Raw genomic sequence first — 23,986 nt, 5'->3', positions numbered from 1 at the left:
ATCTCTGTTTCTCTACTTCTCCGTATCTCTATATCTCTGCTTCTCTGTGTCTCTGCTTCTCTGTATCTCTGTTTCTCTACTTCTCCGTATCTCTGTATCTCTGCTTCTCTGTATCTCTGTTTCTCTACTTCTCCGTATCTCTGTATCTCTGCTTCTCTGTATCTCTGCATCTCTGTATCTCGGCTTCTCTACTTCTCTGCTTCTCTGTATCTCTACTTCTCCGTATCTCTGTATCTCTGCTTCTCTGTATCTCTGCTTCTCTGTATCTCTGTTTCTCTACTTCTCCGTATCTCTGTATCTCTGCTTCTCTGTATCTCTGTTTCTCTACTTCTCCGTATCTCTGTATCTCTGCTTCTCTGTATCTCTGTATCTCTGCTTCTCTGTATCTCTGCTTCTCTGTATCTCTGCTTCTCTGTATCTCTGCTTCTCTACTTCTCCGTATCTCTGCTTCTCTGTATCTCTGCTTCTCTGTATCTCTGCTTCTCTGTATCTCTGTTTCTCTACTTCTCCGTATCTCTGTATCTCTGCTTCTCTGTATCTCTGCTTCTCTGTATCTCTGCTTCTCTGTATCTCTGCTTCTCTGTATCTCTGCTTCTCTACTTCTCCGTATCTCTGCTTCTCTGTATCTCTGCTTCTCTGTATCTCTGCTTCTCTGTATCTCTGCTTCTCTGTATCTCTGTATCTCTGCTTCTCTGTATCTCTGCTTCTCTTTATCTCTGTATCTCTGCTTCTCTGTATCTCTGCTTCTCTACTTCTCTGCTTCTCTGTATCTCTGCTTCTCTGTATCTCTGTTTCTCTACTTCTCCGTATCTCTGCTTCTCTGTATCTCTGCTTCTCTGTATCTCTGCTTCTCTGTATCTCTGCTTCTCTACTTCTCCGTATCTCCGTATCTCTGTATCTCCGTATCTCTGCTTCTCTGTATCTCTGCTTCTCTGTATCTCTGCTTCTCTGTATCTCTGTATCTCTGCTTCTCTGTATCTCTGTATCTCTGCTTCTCTGTATCTCTGATTCTCCGTATCTCTGCTTCTCTGTATCTCTGTATCTCTGCTTCTCTGTATCTCTGCTTCTCTGTATCTCTGCTTCTCTGTATCTCTGCATCTCTGCTTCTCTGCATCTCTGCTTCTCTGCATCTCTGCTTCTCTGCATCTCTGCTTCTCTGTATCTCTGCTTCTCTGCATCTCTGTATCTCTGTATCTCTGCTTCTCTGTATCTCTGCTTCTCTGCATCTCTGCTTCTCTGCATCTCTGCTTCTCTGCATCTCTGCTTCTCTGCATCTCTGTATCTATGTATCTCTGTATCTCTGCTTCTCTGTATCTCTGCTTCTCTGTATCTATGTATCTCTGTATCTCTGCTTCTCTGTATCTCTGCTTCTCTGTATCTCTGCTTCTCTGTATCTCTGTTTCTCTACTTCTCCGTATCTCTGCTTCTCTGTATCTCTGCTTCTCTGTATCTCTGCTTCTCTGTATCTCTGCTTCTCTACTTCTCCGTATCTCCGTATCTCTGCTTCTCTGTATCTCCGTATCTCTGCTTCTCTGTATCTCTGCTTCTCTGTATCTCTGTTTCTCTGTATCTCTGCTTCTCTGTATCTCTGTATCTCTGCTTCTCTGTATCTCTGATTCTCCGTATCTCTGCTTCTCTGTATCTCTGTATCTCTGCTTCTCTGTATCTCTGCTTCTCTGTATCTCTGCTTCTCTGTATCTCTGCATCTCTGCTTCTCCGTATCTCTGCTTCTCTGTATCTCTGCTTCTCTACTTCTCTGTATCTCTGCTTCTCTGTATCTCTGTTTCTCTACTTCTCTGTATCTCTGCTTCTCTGTATCTCTGCTTCTCTGTATCTCTGCTTCTCTATCTCTGCTTCTCTGTATCTCTGCTTCTCTGTTTCTCTACTTCTCTGTATCTCTGCTTCTCTGTATCTCTGCTTCTCTGTATCTCTGCTTCTCTGTATCTCTGCTTCTCTGTTTCTCTGTATCTCTGCTTCTCTGTATCTCTGTTTCTCTGTTTCTCTGCTTCTCTGTATCTCTGCTTCTCTGTACCTCTGCTTCTCTGTATCTCTGCTTCTCTGTATCTCTGCTTCTCTGTATCTCTACTTCTCTGTATCTCTGCTTCTCTGTATCTCTGCTTCTCTGTATCTCTGCTTCTCTATCTCTGCTTCTCTGTATCTCTGCTTCTCTGTATCTCTGCTTCTCTGTATCTCTGCTTCTCTGTATCTCTGCTTCTCTGTATCTCTGCTTCTCTGTATCTCTGCTTCTCTACTTCTCCGTATCTCTGCTTCTCTGTATCTCTGTCTCTCTGTGTGTCTCTCTGTGTGTCTCTCTGTGTGTGTCTCTGTGTGTGTCTCTGTGTGTGTCTCTGTGTGTGTCTCTGTGTCTCTGCTTCTGTGTGTCTCTGTGTGTCTCTGTGTGTCTCTGCTTCTCTGTATCTCTGTCTCTCTGTGTGTCTCTGTGTGTGTCTCTGTGTCTCTGCTTCTGTGTGTCTCTGTGTGTCTCTCTGTGTGTCTCTCTGTGTGTCTCTCTGTGTGTCTCTCTGTGTGTCTCTCTGTGTGTCTCTCTGTGTGTCTCTCTGTGTCTCTGCTTCTCTGTATCTCTGCTTCTCTGCTTCTCTGTCTCTCTGTGTGTCTCTCTGTGTGTCTCTCTGTGTGTCTCTCTGTGTGTCTCTCTGTGTGTCTCTGTGTGTCTCTGTGTGTCTCTGTATCTCTGTATCTCTGTGTGTCTCTCTGTGTGTCTCTGTGTGTCTCTGTGTGTCGCTCTGTGTGTCGCTCTGTGTGTCTCTCTCTGTGTCTCTCTGTGTGTCTCTCTGTGTGTCTCTCTGTGTGTCTCTCTGTGTGTCTCTCTGTGTGTGTCTCTGTGTGTCTCTGTGTGTCTCTGTGTGTCTCTGTTTCTCTGTATCTCTGTGTGTCTCTCTGTGTGTCTCTCTGTGTGTCTCTCTGTGTGTCTCTCTGTGTCTCTCTCTGTGTGTCTCTCTGTGTCTCTCTGTGTCTCTCTGTGTGTCTCTCTGTGTGTCTCTCTGTGTGTCTCTGTGTGTCTCTCTGTGTGTCTCTCTGTGTCTCTCTGTGTGTCTCTCTGTGTGTCTCTCTGTGTGTCTCTCTGTGTCTCTCTCTGTGTCTCTCTCTGTGTCTCTCTCTGTGTCTCTCTCTGTGTCTCTCTCTGTGTCTCTCTCTGTGTCTCTCTCTGTGTCTCTCTGTGTGTCTCTCTGTGTGTCTCTGTGTGTCTCTCTGTGTGTCTCTCTGTGTGTCTCTCTGTGTGTCTCTCTGTGTGTCTCTGTGTGTCTCTCTGTGTGTCTCTCTGTGTGTCTCTCTGTGTGTCTCTCTGTGTGTCTCTCTGTGTGTCTCTGTGTGTCTCTCTGTGTGTCTCTCTGTGTGTCTCTCTGTGTGTCTCTGTGTGTCTCTCTGTGTGTCTCTCTGTTTGTCTCTGTGTGTCTCTGTGTCTCTCTGTGTGTCTCTGTGTGTCTCTCTGTGTCTCTCTGTGTGTCTCTCTGTGTGTCTCTCTGTGTGTCTCTCTGTGTGTCTCTCTGTGTGTCTCTCTGTGTGTCTCTCTGTGTCTCTCTGTGTCTCTCTGTGTGTCTCTGTGTGTCTCTCTGTGTGTCTCTCTGTGTCTCTCTGTGTGTCTCTGTGTGTCTCTGTGTGTCTCTGTGTGTCTCTCTGTGTGTCTCTGTGTCTCTCTCTGTGTGTCTCTCTGTGTGTCTCTCTGTGTGTCTCTGTGTGTCTCTCTGTGTGTCTCTGTGTGTCTCTCTGTGTCTCTCTGTGTCTCTCTGTGTCTCTCTGTGTGTCTCTGTGTGTCTCTGTGTGTCTCTCTGTGTGTCTCTCTGTGTGTCTCTCTGTGTGTCTCTGTGTGTCTCTGTGTGTCTCTGTGTGTCTCTCTGTGTGTCTCTCTGTGTGTCTCTCTGTGTGTCTCTCTGTGTGTCTCTCTGTGTGTCTCTCTGTATGTCTCTGTGTGTCTCTCTGTGTGTCTCTCTGTGTGTCTCTGTGTGTCTCTGTGTGTCTCTCTGTGTGTCTCTGTGTGTCTCTGTGTGTCTCTCTGTGTGTCTCTCTGTGTGTCTCTGTGTGTCTCTCTGTGTGTCTCTCTGTGTGTCTCTCTGTGTGTCTCTGTGTGTCTCTGTGTGTCTCTGTGTGTCTCTCTGTGTGTCTCTGTGTGTCTCTCTGTGTGTCTCTCTGTGTGTCTCTCTGTGTCTCTCTGTGTGTCTCTGTGTGTCTCTGTGTGTCTCTCTGTGTGTCTCTGTGTGTCTCTCTGTGTCTCTCTGTGTGTGTCTCTGTGTGTCTCTGTGTGTCTCTCTGTGTCTCTCTGTGTGTCTCTGTGTCTCTCTGTGTCTCTCTGTGTGTCTCTGTGTGTCTCTCTGTGTGTGTCTCTGTGTGTCTCTGTGTGTCTCTCTGTGTCTCTCTGTGTGTCTCTGTGTGTCTCTGTGTGTCTCTCTGTGTGTCTCTGTGTGTCTCTGTGTCTCTCTGTGTGTCTCTGTGTGTCTCTCTGTGTGTCTCTGTGTGTCTGTGTGTGTCTCTCTGTGTCTCTCTGTGTGTCTCTCTGTGTGTCTCTCTGTGTGTCTCTCTGTGTGTGTCTCTGTGTGTGTCTCTGTGTGTCTCTGTGTGTCTCTCTGTGTGTCTCTCTGTGTGTCTCTCTGTGTGTCTCTGTGTGTCTCTGTGTGTCTCTCTGTGTGTCTCTCTGTGTGTCTCTGTGTCTCTCTGTGTGTGTCTCTGTGTGTCTCTGTGTGTCTCTCTGTGTCTCTCTGTGTGTCTCTCTGTGTGTCTCTCTGTGTGTCTCTGTGTGTCTCTGTGTGTCTCTCTGTGTGTGTCTCTGTGTGTCTCTGTGTGTCTCTGTGTGTCTCTCTGTGTGTCTCTGTGTGTCTCTCTGTGTGTCTCTGTGTGTCTCTGTGTCTCTCTGTGTGTCTCTCTGTGTGTCTCTCTGTGTCTCTGTGTGTCTCTGTGTGTCTCTGTGTGTCTCTCTGTGTGTCTCTCTGTGTGTCTCTCTGTGTGTCTCTGTGTGTGTCTGTGTGTCTCTGTGTGTGTCTCTGTGTGTCTCTGTGTGTCTCTCTGTGTGTCTCTGTGTGTCTCTGTGTGTCTCTGTGTGTCTCTGTGTGTCTCTGTGTGTCTCTCTGTGTGTGTCTCTGTGTGTCTCTGTGTGTCTCTGTGTGTCTCTCTGTGTGTGTCTCTGTGTGTCTCTCTGTATCTCTGTCTCTCTGTGTGTCTCTGTGTGTCTCTCTGTGTGTGTCTCTGTGTGTCTCTGTGTGTCTCTGTGTGTCTCTGTGTGTCTCTCTGTGTGTCTCTCTGTGTGTCTCTGTGTGTCTCTCTGTATCTCTGTCTCTCTGTGTGTCTCTGTGTGTCTCTCTGTGTGTCTCTCTGTGTGTCGCTCTGTGTGTCTCTCTCTGTGTCTCTCTGTGTGTCGCTCTGTGTGTCTCTCTCTGTGTCTCTCTGTGTGTGTCTCTCTGTGTGTCTCTGTGTGTGTCTCTCTGTGTGTCTCTGTGTCTCTCTGTGTGTCTCTGTGTGTCTCTGTGTGTCTCTCTGTGTGTCTCTCTGTGTGTCTCTCTGTGTGTCTCTGTGTGTCTCTCTGTGTGTCTCTGTGTGTCTCTGTGTGTCTCTCTGTGTGTCTCTCTGTGTGTCTCTGTGTGTCTCTGTGTGTCTCTGTGTGTCTCTCTGTGTGTCTCTGTGTCTCTCTGTGTGTCTCTGTGTGTCTCTGTGTGTCTCTCTGTGTGTCTCTCTGTGTGTCTCTGTGTGTCTCTCTGTGTGTCTCTGTGTGTCTCTCTGTGTGTCTCTGTGTGTCTCTCTGTGTGTCTCTCTGTGTGTCTCTCTGTGTGTGTCTCTGTGTGTCTCTCTGTGTGTCTCTGTGTGTCTCTCTGTGTGTCTCTGTGTGTCTCTCTGTGTCTCTCTGTGTCTCTCTGTGTCTCTCTGTGTGTCTCTGTGTGTCTCTGTGTGTCTCTGTGTGTCTCTCTGTGTGTCTCTCTGTGTCTCTCTGTGTGTCTCTCTGTGTGTCTCTCTGTGTGTCTCTCTGTGTGTGTCTCTGTGTGTGTCTCTCTGTGTGTCTCTGTGTGTCTCTCTGTGTGTCTCTGTGTGTCTCTGTGTGTCTCTCTGTGTCTCTCTGTGTCTCTCTGTGTGTCTCTGTGTGTCTCTGTGTGTCTCTGTGTGTCTCTCTGTGTGTCTCTCTGTGTCTCTCTGTGTGTCTCTGTGTGTCTCTCTCTGTGTGTCTCTCTGTGTGTCTCTCTGTGTGTCTCTGTGTGTCTCTGTGTGTCTCTCTGTGTGTCTCTGTGTGTCTCTCTGTGTGTCTCTGTGTGTCTCTGTGTGTCTCTCTGTGTGTCTCTGTGTGTCTCTCTGTGTGTCTCTCTGTGTGTCTCTGTGTGTCTCTCTGTGTGTCTCTCTGTGTGTCTCTCTGTGTGTCTCTGTGTCTCTCTGTGTGTCTCTGTGTGTCTCTGTGTGTCTCTCTGTGTGTCTCTCTGTGTGTCTCTGTGTGTCTCTCTGTGTGTCTCTGTGTGTCTCTGTGTGTCTCTCTGTGTGTCTCTCTGTGTGTCTCTGTGTGTCTCTGTGTCTCTCTGTGTGTCTCTGTGTGTCTCTCTGTGTGTCTCTGTGTGTCTCTGTGTCTCTCTGTGTGTCTCTGTGTGTCTCTCTGTGTGTCTCTCTGTGTGTCTCTCTGTGTGTCTCTGTGTGTCTCTGTGTGTGTCTCTGTGTGTCTCTCTGTGTGTCTCTCTGTGTGTCTCTGTGTGTCTCTGTGTGTCTCTGTGTGTCTCTGTGTGTCTCTGTGTGTCTCTCTGTGTGTGTCTCTGTGTGTGTCTCTGTGTGTCTCTGTGTGTCTCTGTGTGTCTCTCTGTGTGTGTCTCTGTGTGTCTCTCTGTATCTCTGTCTCTCTGTGTGTCTCTGTGTGTCTCTCTGTGTGTGTCTCTGTGTGTCTCTGTGTGTCTCTGTGTGTCTCTCTGTGTGTCTCTCTGTGTGTCTCTGTGTGTCTCTCTGTATCTCTGTCTCTCTGTGTGTCTCTGTGTGTCTCTCTGTGTGTCTCTCTGTGTGTCGCTCTGTGTGTCTCTCTGTGTGTCTCTCTCTGTGTCTCTCTGTGTGTCTCTCTGTGTGTCTCTGTGTGTGTCTCTCTGTGTGTCTCTGTGTCTCTCTGTGTGTCTCTGTGTGTCTCTGTGTGTCTCTCTGTGTGTCTCTCTGTGTGTCTCTCTGTGTGTCTCTCTGTGTGTCTCTGTGTGTCTCTCTGTGTGTCTCTGTGTGTCTCTGTGTGTCTCTCTGTGTGTCTCTCTGTGTGTCTCTGTGTGTCTCTGTGTGTCTCTGTGTGTCTCTCTGTGTGTCTCTGTGTCTCTCTGTGTGTCTCTGTGTGTCTCTGTGTGTCTCTCTGTGTGTCTCTGTGTGTCTCTCTGTGTGTCTCTGTGTGTCTCTGTGTGTCTCTCTGTGTGTCTCTCTGTGTGTCTCTGTGTGTCTCTGTGTGTCTCTGTGTGTCTCTCTGTGTGTCTCTCTGTGTGTGTCTCTGTGTGTCTCTGTGTGTCTCTCTGTGTGTCTCTGTGTGTCTCTCTGTGTCTCTCTGTGTCTCTCTGTGTGTCTCTGTGTGTCTCTGTGTGTCTCTCTGTGTGTCTCTCTGTGTCTCTCTGTGTGTCTCTGTGTGTCTCTGTGTGTCTCTCTCTGTGTGTCTCTCTGTGTGTCTCTCTGTGTGTCTCTGTGTGTCTCTCTGTGTGTCTCTCTGTGTGTCTCTGTGTGTCTCTCTGTGTGTCTCTGTGTGTCTCTCTGTGTGTCTCTGTGTGTCTCTCTGTGTGTCTCTGTGTGTCTCTGTGTGTCTCTGTGTGTCTCTGTGTGTCTCTCTGTGTGTCTCTCTGTGTGTCTCTGTGTGTGTCTCTGTGTGTGTCTCTGTGTGTCTCTGTGTGTCTCTGTGTGTCTCTCTGTGTCTCTCTGTGTCTCTCTGTGTGTGTCTCTGTGTGTCTCTGTGTGTCTCTGTGTGTCTCTGTGTGTCTCTCTGTGTGTCTCTGTGTCTCTCTGTGTGTCTCTGTGTGTCTCTCTGTGTGTCTCTCTGTGTGTGTCTCTGTGTGTCTCTGTGTGTCTCTGTGTGTCTCTCTGTGTGTCTCTCTGTGTGTCTCTGTGTGTCTCTGTGTGTCTCTGTGTGTCTCTCTGTGTGTCTCTCTGTGTGTCTCTGTGTGTCTCTGTGTGTCTCTCTGTGTGTCTCTGTGTGTCTCTGTGTGTCTCTCTGTGTGTCTCTGTGTGTCTCTGTGTGTCTCTCTGTGTGTCTCTCTGTGTCTCTCTGTGTGTCTCTGTGTGTCTCTGTGTGTCTCTCTGTGTGTCTCTCTGTGTCTCTCTGTGTGTCTCTGTGTGTCTCTGTGTGTCTCTCTCTGTGTGTCTCTGTGTGTCTCTCTGTGTGTCTCTCTGTGTGTCTCTGTGTGTCTGTGTGTCTCTCTGTGTGTCTCTCTGTGTCTCTCTGTGTGTCTCTGTGTGTCTCTCTGTGTCTCTCTGTGTGTCTCTCTGTGTCTCTCTGTGTCTCTCTGTGTGTGTCTCTGTGTGTCTCTGTGTCTCTCTGTGTCTCTCTGTGTGTCTCTGTGTGTCTCTGTGTGTCTCTGTGTGTCTCTCTGTGTGTGTCTCTGTGTGTCTCTCTGTGTGTCTCTCTGTGTGTCTCTGTGTGTCTCTGTGTGTCTCTGTGTGTCTCTCTGTATCTGTCTCTCTGTGTGTCTCTGTGTGTCTCTCTGTGTGTCTCTCTGTGTGTCTCTCTGTGTGTCTCTCTGTGTGTCTCTCTCTGTGTCTCTCTGTGTGTCTCTCTCTGTGTCTCTCTGTGTGTGTCTCTCTGTGTGTCTCTGTGTGTCTCTGTGTGTCTCTGTGTGTCTCTGTGTGTCTCTGTGTGTCTCTCTGTGTGTCTCTCTGTGTGTCTCTCTGTGTGTCTCTGTGTGTCTCTCTGTGTGTCTCTCTGTGTGTCTCTCTGTGTGTCTCTCTGTGTGTCTCTCTGTGTGTCTCTGTGTGTCTCTCTGTGTGTCTCTGTGTGTCTCTCTGTGTGTCTCTCTGTGTGTCTCTCTGTGTGTCTCTCTGTGTCTCTCTGTGTGTCTCTGTGTGTCTCTCTGTGTGTCTCTGTGTGTCTCTGTGTGTCTCTGTGTGTCTCTGTGTGTCTCTCTGTGTGTCTCTGTGTGTCTCTCTGTGTGTCTCTCTCTGTGTGTCTCTCTGTGTGTCTCTCTGTGTGTCTCTGTGTGTCTCTCTCTGTGTCTCTCTCTGTGTCTCTGTGTGTCTCTCTCTGTGTCTCTCTGTGTGTCTCTCTCTGTGTCTCTCTGTGTGTCTCTCTGTGTCTCTCTGTGTCTCTCTGTGTCTCTCTGTGTGTCTCTCTGTGTGTCTCTGTGTGTCTCTGTGTGTCTTTGTGTGTCTCTGTGTGTCTCTCTGTGTGTCTCTGTGTCTCTCTGTGTGTCTCTCTGTGTGTCTCTGTGTGTCTCTCTCTGTGTGTCTCTGTGTGTCGCTCTGTGTGTCGCTCTGTGTGTCTCTCTGTGTGTCTCTCTCTGTGTCTCTGTGTGTCTCTCTGTGTCTCTCTGTGTCTCTCTGTGTCTCTCTGTGTCTCTCTGTGTCTCTCTGTGTGTCTCTCTGTGTGTCTCTGTGTGTCTCTGTGTGTCTTTGTGTGTCTCTGTGTGTCTCTCTGTGTGTCTCTGTGTCTCTCTGTGTGTCTCTCTGTGTGTCTCTGTGTGTCTCTCTCTGTGTGTCTCTGTGTGTCTCTCTGTGTGTCTCTCTGTGTGTCTCTGTGTCTCTCTGTGTGTCTCTGTGTGTCTCTGTGTCTCTCTGTGTGTCTCTCTCTGTGTCTCTGTGTGTCTCTGTGTGTCTTTGTGTGTCTCTGTGTGTCTCTCTGTGTCTCTCTGTGTGTCTCTGTGTGTCTCTCTGTGTGTCTCTCTGTGTGTCTCTGTGTCTCTGTGTGTCTCTGTGTGTCTCTGTGTCTCTCTGTGTGTCTCTCTCTGTGTCTCTGTGTGTCTCTGTGTGTCTTTGTGTGTCTCTGTGTGTCTCTCTGTGTGTCTCTGTGTCTCTCTGTGTGTCTCTCTGTGTGTCTCTGTGTGTCTCTCTCTGTGTGTCTCTGTGTGTCTCTCTGTGTGTCTCTCTGTGTCTCTCTGTGTGTCTCTCTGTGTGTCTCTCTGTGTGTCTCTCTGTGTCTCTCTGTGTGTCTCTGTGTCTCTCTGTGTGTCTCTCTCTGTGTCTCTCTGTGTGTGTCTCTCTGTGTGTCTCTGTGTCTCTGTTTCTCTGTATCTCTGTGTCTCTGTTTCTCTGTTTTTCTGTTTCTTTTTTAGTATTTTGACGCTTTATCTGTTGCTGCGAATAAATACAACATTTTTGGCTTTGAATTTCGGAGACGTCGTCAGTAGTTTATAGAATAAAACAACAATGGACATTTTACTCAAAAATATACAAATCTACCTAGAAAGAGAAGAATCACAGAAAATGACAATTTTGCAGAGGTCTCTTATTTTTGCCAGAGCTGTATTACCTATCTACAGTATCTCTCTAATGATGACTGTCGCCCCCGCCGCTCAGGATGAGGCTTCTGTACACGGATCGCGGCCCCCCCGCTTCTTATAGGACTGTGTGACATCATTGTGCCATATTCACACAACCCCCGGACACTGGGGCCCCACCTGATGGCTGTGATGATTGACAGCGGTGACCTCTGACCTTATCATGCTCCTATATTTTAGACCATTATGAGAGGATGGAACTACAACTCTCTTCATGTCCTCTCCTGCTGAGTAACCCCGAGCTCAGCGCTTCCTGCAGGTAGGGGGGCACCGACAAGTGATTGATGACCTCCCCTTCCTTTCTACATGGATCCTCCTCCCTCAGTGATACTTTGGATCTATCCAACAAGCTGCTACATTGTACGGCAGCCCATCGGCTACATTGTACGGCAGCCCATCGGATACATTGTACGGCTGCCCATCGGATACATTGTACGGCTGCCCGTCGTCTACATTGTACGGCAGGCCATCGTCTACATTGTACGGCTGCCCATCGTCTACATTGTACGGCAGCCCGTCGTCTACATTGTACGGCAGCCTGTCGTCTACATTGTACGGCAGCCCATCGGCTACATTGTACGGCTGCCCGTCGTCTACATTCTACGGCTGCCCGTCGTCTACATTGTACGGCAGCCCGTCGTCTACATTCTACGGCTGCCCGTCGTCTACATTGTACGGCAGCCCGTCGTCTACATTGTACGGCAGGCCATCGTCTACATTGTACGGCTGCCCATCGTCTACATTGTACGGCAGCCCGTCGTCTACATTGTACGGCAGCCCGTCGTCTACATTGTACGGCAGCCCATCGGATACATTGTACGGCTGCCCGTCGTCTACATTGTACGGCAGCCCGTCGGCTACATTGTACGGCTGCCCATCGGCTACATTGTACGGCAGCCCATCGGCTACATTGTACGGCAGCCCATCTGATACATTGTACGGCAGCCCATCAGATACATTGCACGGCTGCCCATCTGATACATTGCACGGCTGGCCATCTGATACATTGTACGGCTGCCCATCTGATACATTGTATGGCTGCCCATCTGATATATTGTACGGCAGCCCATCTGATACATTGTACGGCAGCCCATCAGATACATTGCACGGCTGCCCATCTGATACATTGTATGGCAGCCCATCTGATACATTGTACGGCAGCCCATCTGATACATTGTACGGCTGCCCATCTGATACATTGTACGGCAGCCCATCAGATACATTGTACGGCAGCCCATCTGATACATTGTATGGCTGCCCATCTGATACATTGTACGGCAGCCCATCTGATACATTGTATGGCTGCCCATCTGATACATTGTACGGCTGCCCATCTGATACATTGTATGGCTGCCCATCTGATACATTGTACGGCAGCCCATCGTCTACATTGCACGGCTGCCCATCGTCTACATTGTACGGCTGCCCATCAGATACATTGCACGGCTGCCCATCTGATACATTGTACGGCTGCCCATCTGATACATTGTACGGCAGCCCATCGGCTACATTGTACGGCAGCCCATCGTCTACATTGTACGGCAGCCCATCGGATACATTGTACGGCAGCCCATCGGCTACATTGTACGGCTGCCCATCTGATACATTGTACGGCAGCCCTTCGGATACATTGTACGGCTGCCCATCGTCTACATTGTACGGCTGCCCATCGTCTACATTGTACGGCTGCCCGTCGTCTACATTGTACGGCTGCCCGTCGTCTACATTGTACGGCAGCCCGTCGTCTACATTGTACGGCAGCCCGTCGTCTACATTGTACGGCTGCCCATCGGATACATTGTACGGCTGCCCGTCGTCTACATTGTACGGCAGCCCATCGACTACATTGTACGGCAGCCCATCGGATACATTGTACGGCAGCCCATCGGCTACATGGTACGGCAGCCCATCGGATACATTGTACGGCAGCCCATCGGCTACATGGTACGGCAGCCCATCGGATACATTGTACGGCAGCCCATCGGCTACATTGTACGGCAGCCCATCGGCTACATTGTACGGCAGCCCCTCGGATACATTGTACGGCAGCCCATCGGCTACATTGTACGGCAGCCCATCGGCTACATTGTACGGCAGCCCCTCGGATACATTGTACGGCAGCCCGTCGGCTACATTGTACGGCAGCGCGTCGGCTACATTGTACGGCAGTCCATCGGATACATTGTACGGCTGCCCATCGGATACATTGTACGGCAGCCCATCGTCTACATTGTACGGCAGCCCATCGGCTACATTGTACGGCAGCCCATCGGATACATTGTACGGCTGCCCATCGGATACATTGTACGGCAGCCCATCGGCTACATTGTACGGCAGCCCATCGGCTACATTGTACGGCAGCCCATCGGACACATTGTACGGCAGCCCATCGGATACATTGTATCCCATGAAGTCACCGGGGGGGGGGTTTGAGGCAAATGCTGGGCCTGGGAAGATCCACGTTCCAGGCAATCACCAATCATACCTGGCCCGAGGCGGCTTCTCCCAAATGTCCTGGGGCCGGCCCTGTATCCCGGGGGCCATCACATTACTGGTGTTACTGGCAGCTGAGGGCACCGTGCCGGGTACTAATGACCTCAGTATATGGCCCACACAGACATGACTGTTATACGTGCACAGCGTATGATCACTGGGCAGCGTGCAGCACTATATGTTCCGGTCTGTGCGCGGTTCGGTTTGTGTCGGCTCTTTATGTTTCATCAGTTCCAAATCCCCTCAAGTTCAATTCATAGACTGATACTGGGGGCAAGTGAGGAGAGGAGCTGTATACACTGAGCGGGCCCTAACTGCACAGGACCTGGGGGCCCGAAATATGGAGAGCACTGCCACCGACCACCCAGAGTATATACTGTGCAGTAAAAAACAGGAGGAGTGGTGCTGTGCAGTGTATATATACAGGAGAAGTGGTACTGTGCAGCGTATATATACAGGACAGGAAGAGTGGTACTGTGCAGTGTATATACACAGGAGGAGTGGTACTGTGCAGTGTATATATACAGGACAGGAGGAGTGATACTGTGCAGTGTATATATACAGGACAGGAGGAGTGGTACTGTGCAGTGTATATATACAGGACAGGAGGAGTGGTACTGTGCAGTGTATATATACAGGACAGGAGGAGTGGTACTGTGCAGTGTATATATACAGGACAGGAGGAGTGATACTGTGCAGTGTATATATACAGGAAGAGTGGTACTGTGCAGTGTATATATATACAGGAGGAGTGGTACTGTGCAGCGTATATATACAGAACAGGAAGAGTGGTACTGTGCAGTGTATATATACAGGAGGAGTGGTACTGTGCAGTGTATATATACAGGACAGGAGGAGTGGTACTGTGCAGTGTATATATACAGGAGGAGCTGTACTGTGCAGTGTATATATACAGGGGGAGCTGTACTGTGCAGTGTATATATACAGGAGAAGTGGTACTGTGCAGCGTATATATACAGAACAGGAAGAGTGGTACTGTGCAGTGTATATACACAGGAGGAGTGGTACTGTGCAGTGTATATATACAGGACAGGAGGAGTGATACTGTGCAGTGTATATATACAGGACAGGAGGAGTGGTACTGTGCAGTGTATATATACAGGACAGGAGGAGTGGTACTGTGCAGTGTATATATACAGGACAGGAGGAGTGATACTGTGCAGTGTATATATACAGGAAGAGTGGTACTGTGCAGTGTATATATATACAGGAGGAGTGGTACTGTGCAGCGTATATATACAGAACAGGAAGAGTGGTACTGTGCAGTGTATATATACAGGAGGAGTGGTACTGTGCAGTGTATATATACAGGACAGGAGGAGTGGTACTGTGCAGTGTATATATACAGGAGGAGCTGTACTGTGCAGTGTATATATACAGGAGGAGTGGTACTGTGCAGTGTATATATACAGGACAGGAGGAGTGGTAATGTGCAGTGTATATATACAGGACAGGAGGAGTGATACTGTGCAGTGTATATATACAGGACAGGAGGAGTGGTACTGTGCAGTGTATATATACAGGACAGGAGGAGTGGTACTGTGCAGTGTATATATACAGGACAGGAGGAGTGATACTGTGCAGTGTATATATACAGGAAGAGTGGTACTGTGCAGTGTATATATACAGGACAGGGGGAGTGGTACTGTGCAGTGTATATATACAGAACAGGAAAAGTGGTACTGTGCAGTGTATATATACAGGAAGAGTGGTACTGTGCAGTGTATATATACAGGAGGAGTGGTATTGTGCAGTGTATATATACAGGACAGGGGGAGTGGTACTGTGCAGTGTATATATACAGAACAGGAAGAGTGGTACTGTGCAGTGTATATATACAGGGGAGGAGTGATACTGTGCAGTGTATATATACAGGACAGGAGGAGTGGTACTGTGCAGTGTATATATACAGGACAGGAGGAGTGGTACTGTGCAGTGTATACACACAGGACAGGAGGAGTGGTGCTGAGAGTAGCACCTGCCTCCTGAGCCCAAGCACTTCCAGGAGGAGGGTCGTCGTCTGCCTCTCTTCTCCCCAGGGAGAGGCAGGCCTACTGGGAGGCCGGCATGGCTTCCCAGCCTCCTATCCCCCGGTCTATGCCGGCGGGGGAGAAGGAGCCTCAACAACCGGCCCAGGAGGGAGTGAGGAGATCGGGAAGGGTGAGGAAGAGCACATCCACCTGCTCCAACCCCGAGACTGTTCACCGCCAGCCCAGAGAGGGAGACCGGGGCACCCCAGGCCCCAGGAACAAGAGCCCAGTAAGATCCTGGGGGGAGATGAGCTCCAGCGAGTCCACAAGTTCCTTCTCCTCCCGAGTGGTCGCCACGTTGCGAGAGTACGAGGACGCCGGCAAAGCACTAACCCAGCTGAAAGAGGAGCTGAGGGAGACCCGGATCCTGAACACCCGGGCGTCCAACAAGGAGAGACCCGCGACCTCCCAGAGGGTTAAAGCCCTCAGAGACGAGGTGGTCAGGTTAGTGCTCCTCCGGGAGGGGATTGAGAAAAGCGCAGGTCCCTTCCTGGAGAGGTTTAAGAACCAGCGGCGGTTCTCAGAAATGAAGGGGTTAAACACCTCAGGAGAACCGCCAGCCGGCGTCCTTAGTGAAGAGGAGGAGGAGGATGAAGAGGTGACTGGAGTCTCAGTTGCTGGAGCCAGTGAGGGGCAGAGCCGGAGTTCCAGTGGTCTCCCTGCAGGGCAAAGGACTCAGACAGCAGAGGCTGGAGTGTCGGGGGAGGAGGAGGAAGGAGGACTGCTGAGGGAGATCCGACTGCTGGAGTCTCCAGTGGACCTGACACGGTTTTCCTTCGGTGAGGACAAACCAGTGGAGGAGACCAAGAGGAGGAAAAGGAAGACCGGAGGAGCTGCACAGGAGGTGGTGAGTTACAAGTATGTACCAATGTCTGATGTTGCGCCTGCCACCTTCTGTTTAAACCCCACCAAACCTAAAGGCACGGGCTCTGCAGTGGGCTCGAGCCAGAGGCAAGGTGGGGAGAGGAGAAGGATGTCCGGCGATGCTGCCATCTGTGCGGGGAACAGTGCAGGGGGCGAGGCTGTGGAGGTACTCACAGCGCCGGACATAGGAAGTTCTGTGGAGTTTCCCACCCTGCCCTCTGCGGCTAAGCCGGTTATCACCGGGGCTGGGGGGGCAGGGAAGGATGTGAAAAACACCTCTGCGAGGAACACTGGGCACACTGCTGCGACAGGGGGGCAGTGTGCCCCAGCGCCCAAAAAGGACACTAAGACCCCAAAGTCTGTGGGTGCAGGGCGGGCAGAGGTGCCGAGAAAACAGTCTGGCCAGAACAAGGACCAAAATGCTCCAGTAGGGGGGCGGGGCGCTCCAGCAGACGACCTGCAGAAAGCCAGCAGCAACCAAAGGGAAACGGGTGTGGTGCTGCAGGGAAAGGAGTCTCTGGGAGTGCTCCCCTCCCCCGGCCCAGCAGGTGTGAGTGCAGAGACACCAGACACAAGGGAGGAAGGAATGGAGGTGACTGTGGAAGGTGCAGAGAACAGCAGAGGTAATGGGGTGACAAGTAAAGGGAATGGAAGTAGTGGTGCAGTGAATGATGGGAGTAATGGTGGAGCAGATGGTGGGAGTAATGGTGGAGCAGATGGTGAGAGTAGTAGGAATGGTGGAATTAGTGGTACAGTGAATGATGATGCAGCAAATGGTGGGGTAGTGGTGCAGTGAATGATGATGTAGCAAATGGTGGGGGTAGTGGTGCAGTGAATGATGATGTAGCAAATGGTGGGGGTAGTGGTGGAATGAATGCTGGGAGTTGTGGGAATGGTGGGAGTTGTGGTGTAGCAAATGTTGGGGGTAGTGGTGTAATGAATGGTGGGAGTAATGGTCCTGCGAATGGTGTGAATAGTACTGGAGTGAATGGTGGGAGCAGCACTGGTGTTGGTGGGGGGGAAGTAGGCGCTGGTCCCGCTGCCCCCCCAGCATTGGCGGGGGCTTCAGCCCAAAGCTATTCAGGAGCTGTCAGTGCTGGGGGTAGTAGTGCGCCCTCGTCTGGTGGCCCTGGGGATGGTGACTTGCAACAGCAGCTCCTGGACGCCCTGAGGAGAGGGGAGAGCTCCATCAGTGTAGAGGGGAGGGAGGTTGATCTGTCTTTCTGGATAGAGAGACATGGTCTTTCAGCCTTCCGAGATAGAGGGGCAGAGACTGTCTGGTCTCTGCCGACAACGGGGCAGAGGAGTAACCGTAGGAATGTGGTCCATCTCCAGTGGGTAAGCAAGGATGCCTGTCCTGATAGGTCGAAGGTGGTTGAGCTCCTGCTGGGGATGGGCTTTGCGGCATATGACATCTTTGCCTTGATCCATCCCTACGGGACCTCCTACTTCGATGTCAGCTTCGTGAGACCGGAGGGCCTTGAGCTTTTCTGGTCTCGCCATGAGCTGGCTCGGAGTCGCCCCGAATGGCATGGTCTCTTTCCCCTGGCAATAACCCGCCAAGATTCAGTCAGGAAAGTGACCGTTTTGACTAGTAACGAGTCGCTTTCCTGTATGGACAATACCACCTGGGTGAGTAGATACGGAGAGGTCACCAATATTCCCGAAAAGAATCTGGATGACCATGGTATCTGGTCAGGGGCCTGGACCTTCATGGTGAGATTGAAGGTTTCGGGAAACACTGTTACCCATATCCCCTCCTCAACCTTTTTGGGGAGGGATAGGATCTTGATTTTCTACCGGGGGCAGCCCAAGGTCTGTCACAGGTGCGGTAGCCCCACACACTTCAGTGTGCAGTGTACCACCCAGAAATGCGCACTGTGTGGGGACCTCGGTCATCTTGCTGCTGCCTGTCGCAGGATTAGGTGTAACTTGTGTGGTGACCTCGGTCACCCGTTCAGTCGCTGTCCGCGTTCCTTGGCCAATGCGGTCCTGAAAGCGGCGAGTGCGGGACAGGCGAAGGGACCAGCAGAGGCAGGGGAGGCAGGGATCCGGTGAGGAGCAAGTTGCTGCCATCTAACATCAGGCGGCAGGAGCAACGCTGTGGGGACAGGGGGCAGGGAGTAATGTCCCTAAACTCTGACCCAGGTACTTCACTTGCAGCTGAGGATCCTAAAGACAGTGAATTGAGCGAGGAAGTCAAGAGACTTGAAAGGGAAGAGCGAGAGGACGCCACGTCTTCCCAGGAACCCTCTTCTCGTGACAGTCTAGATGAGGGAGAGGGGGAGAGGTTACAGAAAAAGAAAAAGGGTAACAGGCAAACAGCCAGAGGTAGGAGGGGGACCACGTCTCGAGCTGCCTCTTTGGAGTGCGACTCCTCTGACTCTCTGGCCGTGATCCAAGCGCCATTGGAGGGTTCAGCCGCCCCCCCTCTGGTGGATCTCTCCAACCGGTTCGGGGCTCTCCAGGACCTCCCTCTGGAGGGGGAAAGTGGGGACCCGGGGCCGGAGGTTGCGGACAAGGTGGTTGGGGCTCAGGAGATGGCTGGGTCTTCCTCTCGGGGGGCAAATACAAAGCCCTCTGGGGGGGCGACTAACCCAGGACCACCAGACGAGGGCAAGAATGTATGTAAGGAGAGAATGGACGAGTCTGTTTGTCTTAAGCGCACTAAAAACCCGTCAATATCGGAGGAAGAGGTTGGGACTGTCAGTGGTGGGAAGAAAAAGGCTATCTAATTCAATCAATCATGATGGCGGCACCCACCCCGTTGACGCTGGCAACTATTAATGTTTGCAGCATAAAGTCAGATGCGGCAAGGTACACGGCCTTTCATTTTCTCGGCCAACTTGACGCCGACATTTTGTTTTTGCAGGAGACCAGGTTGACCGATATATCAACCTTGCATAAAGCAAGGCGGGAGTGAAGGCATGGGCCCTCCTACTGGTCTCTTGCGGCCGAGCCGTATAGCGGGGTGGCGGTCTTTTTCAGACCGCAGCGGTTGAATGCAGACGAGTGATCGAATTAGAAATGGGGAGATGCTTGATCCTAGATGTCTCCATGGGGGGACAAGAGCTTCGGCTCATTAACATCTACGGTCCCCAGTCCAAGTGGGACCGCAAATGTCTCTTCCTGAAGATCAAACCTTTTTTATTTTCGAGTCGGCAGGTGGTCTTCGGAGGGGATTTCAACAATGTCACGAGATCCTGTGATAGAGGAGGTTCCGGAGACCGGCTGGCTTATGACTGCGTCGCGTTAAACAGGATAGTGAGTGAGGCTCGCCTGGTGGATGTCCACATCCGGCACAACCCGGGCGACACGGGATTCACCTTTTTTAGAGGTAGTCAGTGCAGGTCTAGGCTAGACAGGTTTTATTTGAAGGAGGAGGCCGTCTCTTCACCGTTGTCGGTTGTGGAGGTGGAGTTCTCCGATCACTGTTTGATTATGTTTTCTCTGAACGTACAGAGACTCCTCGGATGGGAAGAGGTTATTGGAAGCTGAATTCGTCACTCCTTGAGGAAGAAGCTGTAAGACGGTCTTTTGAGGAATTCTTTCAGAGCCAGGTACCATTGCTGGGCCTAAGTAACACTAAGTCAGAGTGGTGGGAGATGTTCAAACATCGGGTGGCGAGATTCTTCCGGCAGCTCTCGAACCTCAGAAGCCTGAACAGGGATCGCCTGTATCAGAGCCTGAGGAGGAAACTCGAGCATCTTGTCTCGACTGGAGGTAGCCGCGAGATCTCCAGAGTGAAGTCCTTGCTGAAGAGGTGTCAGTACGATAGGCACGCATATTTGGTTTTCGAGAGGGACTATGGGAAGTACTGCTCGCCCGACCCTTACAGAAACTGTAAGATGTCAGTGAATAGTAAGATAGTGACGGGGCTGGTGGACAGTACGGGGTCCCTGAGAAGGTCCAGATCAGGGATCTTGGAGGTTGTCAGTTCCTACTACTCGCACCTCTTGGGAAGGAGGGAGCTTGATCGTGACGGGATGTCGGCTTTCCTGGCTGAATCCGTTCCTGAGCCAGGGGCTGACCTCTCGCTGGGCGATGTGGCAGAAGCGATCAAAGAAGAGGAAGTGAGACTGGCGATCGATGGGCTTAGGCCCAAAAAGTCGCCAGGTCCGGATGGCTTAACATCCGAGTTCTTTAGGACCTTTAGGGACTCTTTGGTCCCCCTCTTGACTCAGGTGTTTAATGAATGTCTCTCCTCGGGCACTCTGCCGAGATCATTAAGGAGGTCAGCTTTGATCATTTTGTCAAAGGGTAAGGATCCGTCACGCATTGAGAACTGGCGTCCCATAGCACTTCTCAATGTGGACAGGAAGATTTTGGCTAAGATACTTTTCAACAGGCTGGTGAAGTTTGCACCCCGGCTCCTTTCGGAGGTTCAGCACTGTTGCGTTCTTGGCCGTAGCACTTTTAGTGCTGTTCTAGGTGTCCGAGAGGCCGTGGAGCAAGGCAGGGCGGGCCTCTGGAAGGGGTTCTTGCTGACCCTGGATCAGGCAAAAGCCTTTGATCGGGTTAACCATGAGTACCTCTGGTCCACTCTTTTGAGGTATGGTCTGCCTGGAGGGTTTGTGGACTGGCTTAAGACCTTGTAAGCAGGGGCTGAGACTTTCCCTCTGGTAAATGGGTGGATTGGAAGACCTTTCGGGGTAGGATCCGGTGTCCGTCAGGGCTGTCCTCTTAGCCCTTTGCTTTACGCGTTTGCGATCGATCCCTTCTTCAGAAGGATCGATTGTGGACCGTTGGCGGGGGTGCGGACGGGCGGGGCGGCGCCGGAGGCTATCCTGAGGGTGGTGGCCTACGCGGACGATGTCACCGTCTTTGTTTCTTCGCAAGAGGAGGCAGTGGTGGTGATGTCAGAAGTGGAGCGCTACTCGGAGGCATCCGGGTCCAAGGTCAACCAGGATAAGTGTGAGAGTCTCTGGCTGGGAGGCGGAGATCCCGGGTTTGATCTTCCGGACACCCTCCCCGAACCCCAAGAACATGCCAAAGTCCTGGGCATCGAATTCGGCCAGGGTGATTACCTCACGAAAAACTGGGAAGGCAGAATCAAAGGTGTCGCCCAAAGAGTGGACCAATGGAGGGGTTGGTCTTTGACCCTGAGGGAAAGGGTTGGTCTGTGCAAAGCTTTCCTGCTCCCCTTGCTAATCTACCTGGGCAGTGTCTGTGTCTTGCCAGAGCCTCTCTGGACACGGGTCTACAGTCTGTTCTTCCAGATGTTATGGGGGAACAGACTGAACCTAGTCAAGCGGGAGGTCACTTACCGCACGAGGAGACTAGGGGGTTTGAATATGGTGAACCCCGTGGTGTTCCTAGTGAACACCTTCTTGAAAGTGAACTTGGCAAACCTCTGGAAAGAGAGGGCTCCTCCGTGGGTATTCTCCTGCAAGGGATGGTTTCAGCCTTTCTTCCAGGAATGGGAGACAGGGGGAAGATTGAAGGATCTTCGCACACCACACGGGCATCTCCCAGCTTATGTTACCCCGGTTCTGAAAATGATCCGCCGGTGGGGTCTGGGAATGTGGGAGGTGAGGTCCCTCCCGAGGAAACTCCTCGATATGAGGGTCTTGCTTTCTCATTTTCAGAGTCCATTGGCCCTCAAAGACTGCCCAAGTCGGGATCTGGAGGTTGGGTTGAGTTTGTTAAATTCTAGCAGGATCCCCGAGAAGTACTGGGACTTGACTTGGCGCTGCTTCCATGGTAAGCTGTATGTGAGGGACAATTTGAAGTACAGGAGCTCCGAGGACAGGAATTGCCCCCGTGAGGCTTGTGCTAACGTGCTGGAAAGCATGGAGCACTTCCTGCTTCATTGTCCCTTTAATACAGAAGTGTACAACAGGGTGGGGGCTTCCATTGGTTGGCCGCGGCTGGCTACTCTGTCCTACGCCGGGTGGGCCTATGGAGCGTTCGGAGACCTTGGGAGAAGGGACCGAGACACTTTATTCATAGTCAGCGCAGTGGTGAGGTATTTCACGTGGAACGCACGAGTTTTAGTCTCGACGCAGAGTAAAATCCTCCATGTAGATGAAGTCTGTAGGAACATCCTAGGTGATCTGGTGAAGGTACGTTCTCTGGAGTATGAAAGACTGGGTGCCCGGAGGGCGGCCCGTCTCTGGAGGGGCTTTTCCTTCAGGGTGCCTTAGTCCGGTAGTACTCCTATATCCTGGTGGTGGGCTGATGTCTTTCCACCCTAGATTTTTGTTTTGTATTTCTGTCTCCTGAATAGAAGGTTTGCCGGCATCGAACTTGAGCCTTGGATGGTGAGTGTGTAGGTTGTGTTCTGTATATATTGTATATAATGTATAATAGGGGGTTTTAGTTAGGTTGGGTGGGGGATTTGGGGGAGTTCTTCATCGGCGGTGATAAGAGGACTGATCTGGCCTGGTCCAGGCCCCGCCTGGGGAAAAACTTTGGGGCCTGATCCTAGCTCGGAGTAATCCTGAACTTTGTGGCCAGAGCTGGATCAGGGGTGGCGGGATAGTTAGTGTAGGTCTGTGTTTTATGTATATATATTAAAAATTACAAAAAATAAAAAATAAAAAAAAAATACTAAAAAATATACAAAAAAAAAGTTTAAAATTGTCCATGTCACTATTGTATATCTTGTTATTTTTGGTTTTCTGTGGTGTGAATGAGGTGCGGTAAGGGGGTGACTAAGGTCCGGCAGTGGGACCAGTAGGTTAGTGTTAGTTCCCGGTTGTATATACGTTATATTAGGTTTAGTGTTTTATTGTATATAATCTTGTATATAGGACGGTGTTTTATGTGTATATAGGACGGTGTGAGCGTTGTGTGGGATTGTATATAGTAGTATGAATGAAGCTGGGCCGGGGGTCTTATAGGTTTTATAATATTTATTTCCTGTATATATATATATATTCCTGCGGTGATTTATTTTGTTTCTATTTTCTGTGATTTGTCGTCTTGTTTTGTTCTTATGTTCGGTGTCCTGTAATGTATTATTGTTCTGTCATGTACTGTATATATACAGGAGGAGTGGTACTGTGCAGTGTATATATACAGGACAGGAGGAGTGGTACTGTGCAGTGTATATATACAGGACAGGAGGAGTGGTACTGTGCAGTGTATATATACAGGAGGAGTGGTACTGTGCAGTGTATATATACAGGGCAGGAGGAGTGGTACTGTGCAGTGTATATATACAGGAGGAGTGGTACTGTGCAGTGTATATATACAGGACAGTAAGAGTGGTACTGTGCAGTGTATATATACAGGAGGAGTGGTACTGTGCAGTGTATATATACAGGAGGAGTGGTACTGTGCAGTGTATATATACAGGACAGTAAGAGTGGTACTGTGCAGTGTATATATACAGGAGGAGTGGTACTGTGCAGTGTATATATACAGGACAGTAAGAGTGGTACTGTGCAGTGTATATATACAGGACAGTAAGAGTGGTACTGTGCAGTGTATATATACAGGAGGAGTGGTACTGTGCAGTGTATATATACAGGACAGTAAGAGTGGTACTGTGCAGTGTATATATACAGGAGGAGTGGTACTGTGCAGTGTATATATACAGGACAGTAAGAGTGGTACTGTGCAGTGTATATATACAGGACAGTAAGAGTGGTACTGTGCAGTGTATATATACAGGAGGAGTGGTACTGTGCAGTGTATATATACAGGACAGTAAGAGTGGTACTGTGCAGTGTATATATACAGGACAGTAAGAGTGGTACTGTGCAGTGTATATATACAGGAGGAGTGGTACTGTGCAGTGTATATATACAGGAGGAGTGGTACTGTGCAGTATATATACAGGACAGTAAGAGTGGTACTGTGCAGTGTATATATACAGGAGGAGTGGTACTGTGCAGTGTATATATACAGGACAGTAAGAGTGGTACTGTGCAGTGTATATATACAGGACAGTAAGAGTGGTACTGTGCAGTGTATATATACAGGAGGAGTGGTACTGTGCAGTGTATATATACAGGAGGAGTGGTACTGTGCAGTGTATATATACAGGAGGAGTGGTACTGTACAGTGTATATATACAGGACAGGAGGAGTGGTACTGTGCAGTGTATATATACAGGACAGGAGACATGGTACTGTGCAGTGTATATACAGTTATATGTAAAAGTTTGGGCACCCCTATTAATCTTAATCTTAATGTTCTATAACAATTGGT

The sequence above is a fragment of the Phyllobates terribilis genome, unplaced genomic scaffold (assembly GCF_046119375.1).
Source record: "Phyllobates terribilis strain yellow unplaced genomic scaffold, ASM4611937v1 Scaffold_4__5_contigs__length_816908805, whole genome shotgun sequence".
NCBI lineage: Eukaryota > Metazoa > Chordata > Amphibia > Anura > Dendrobatidae > Phyllobates > Phyllobates terribilis.
Note: the sequence above shows the minus strand (reverse complement) of the source record.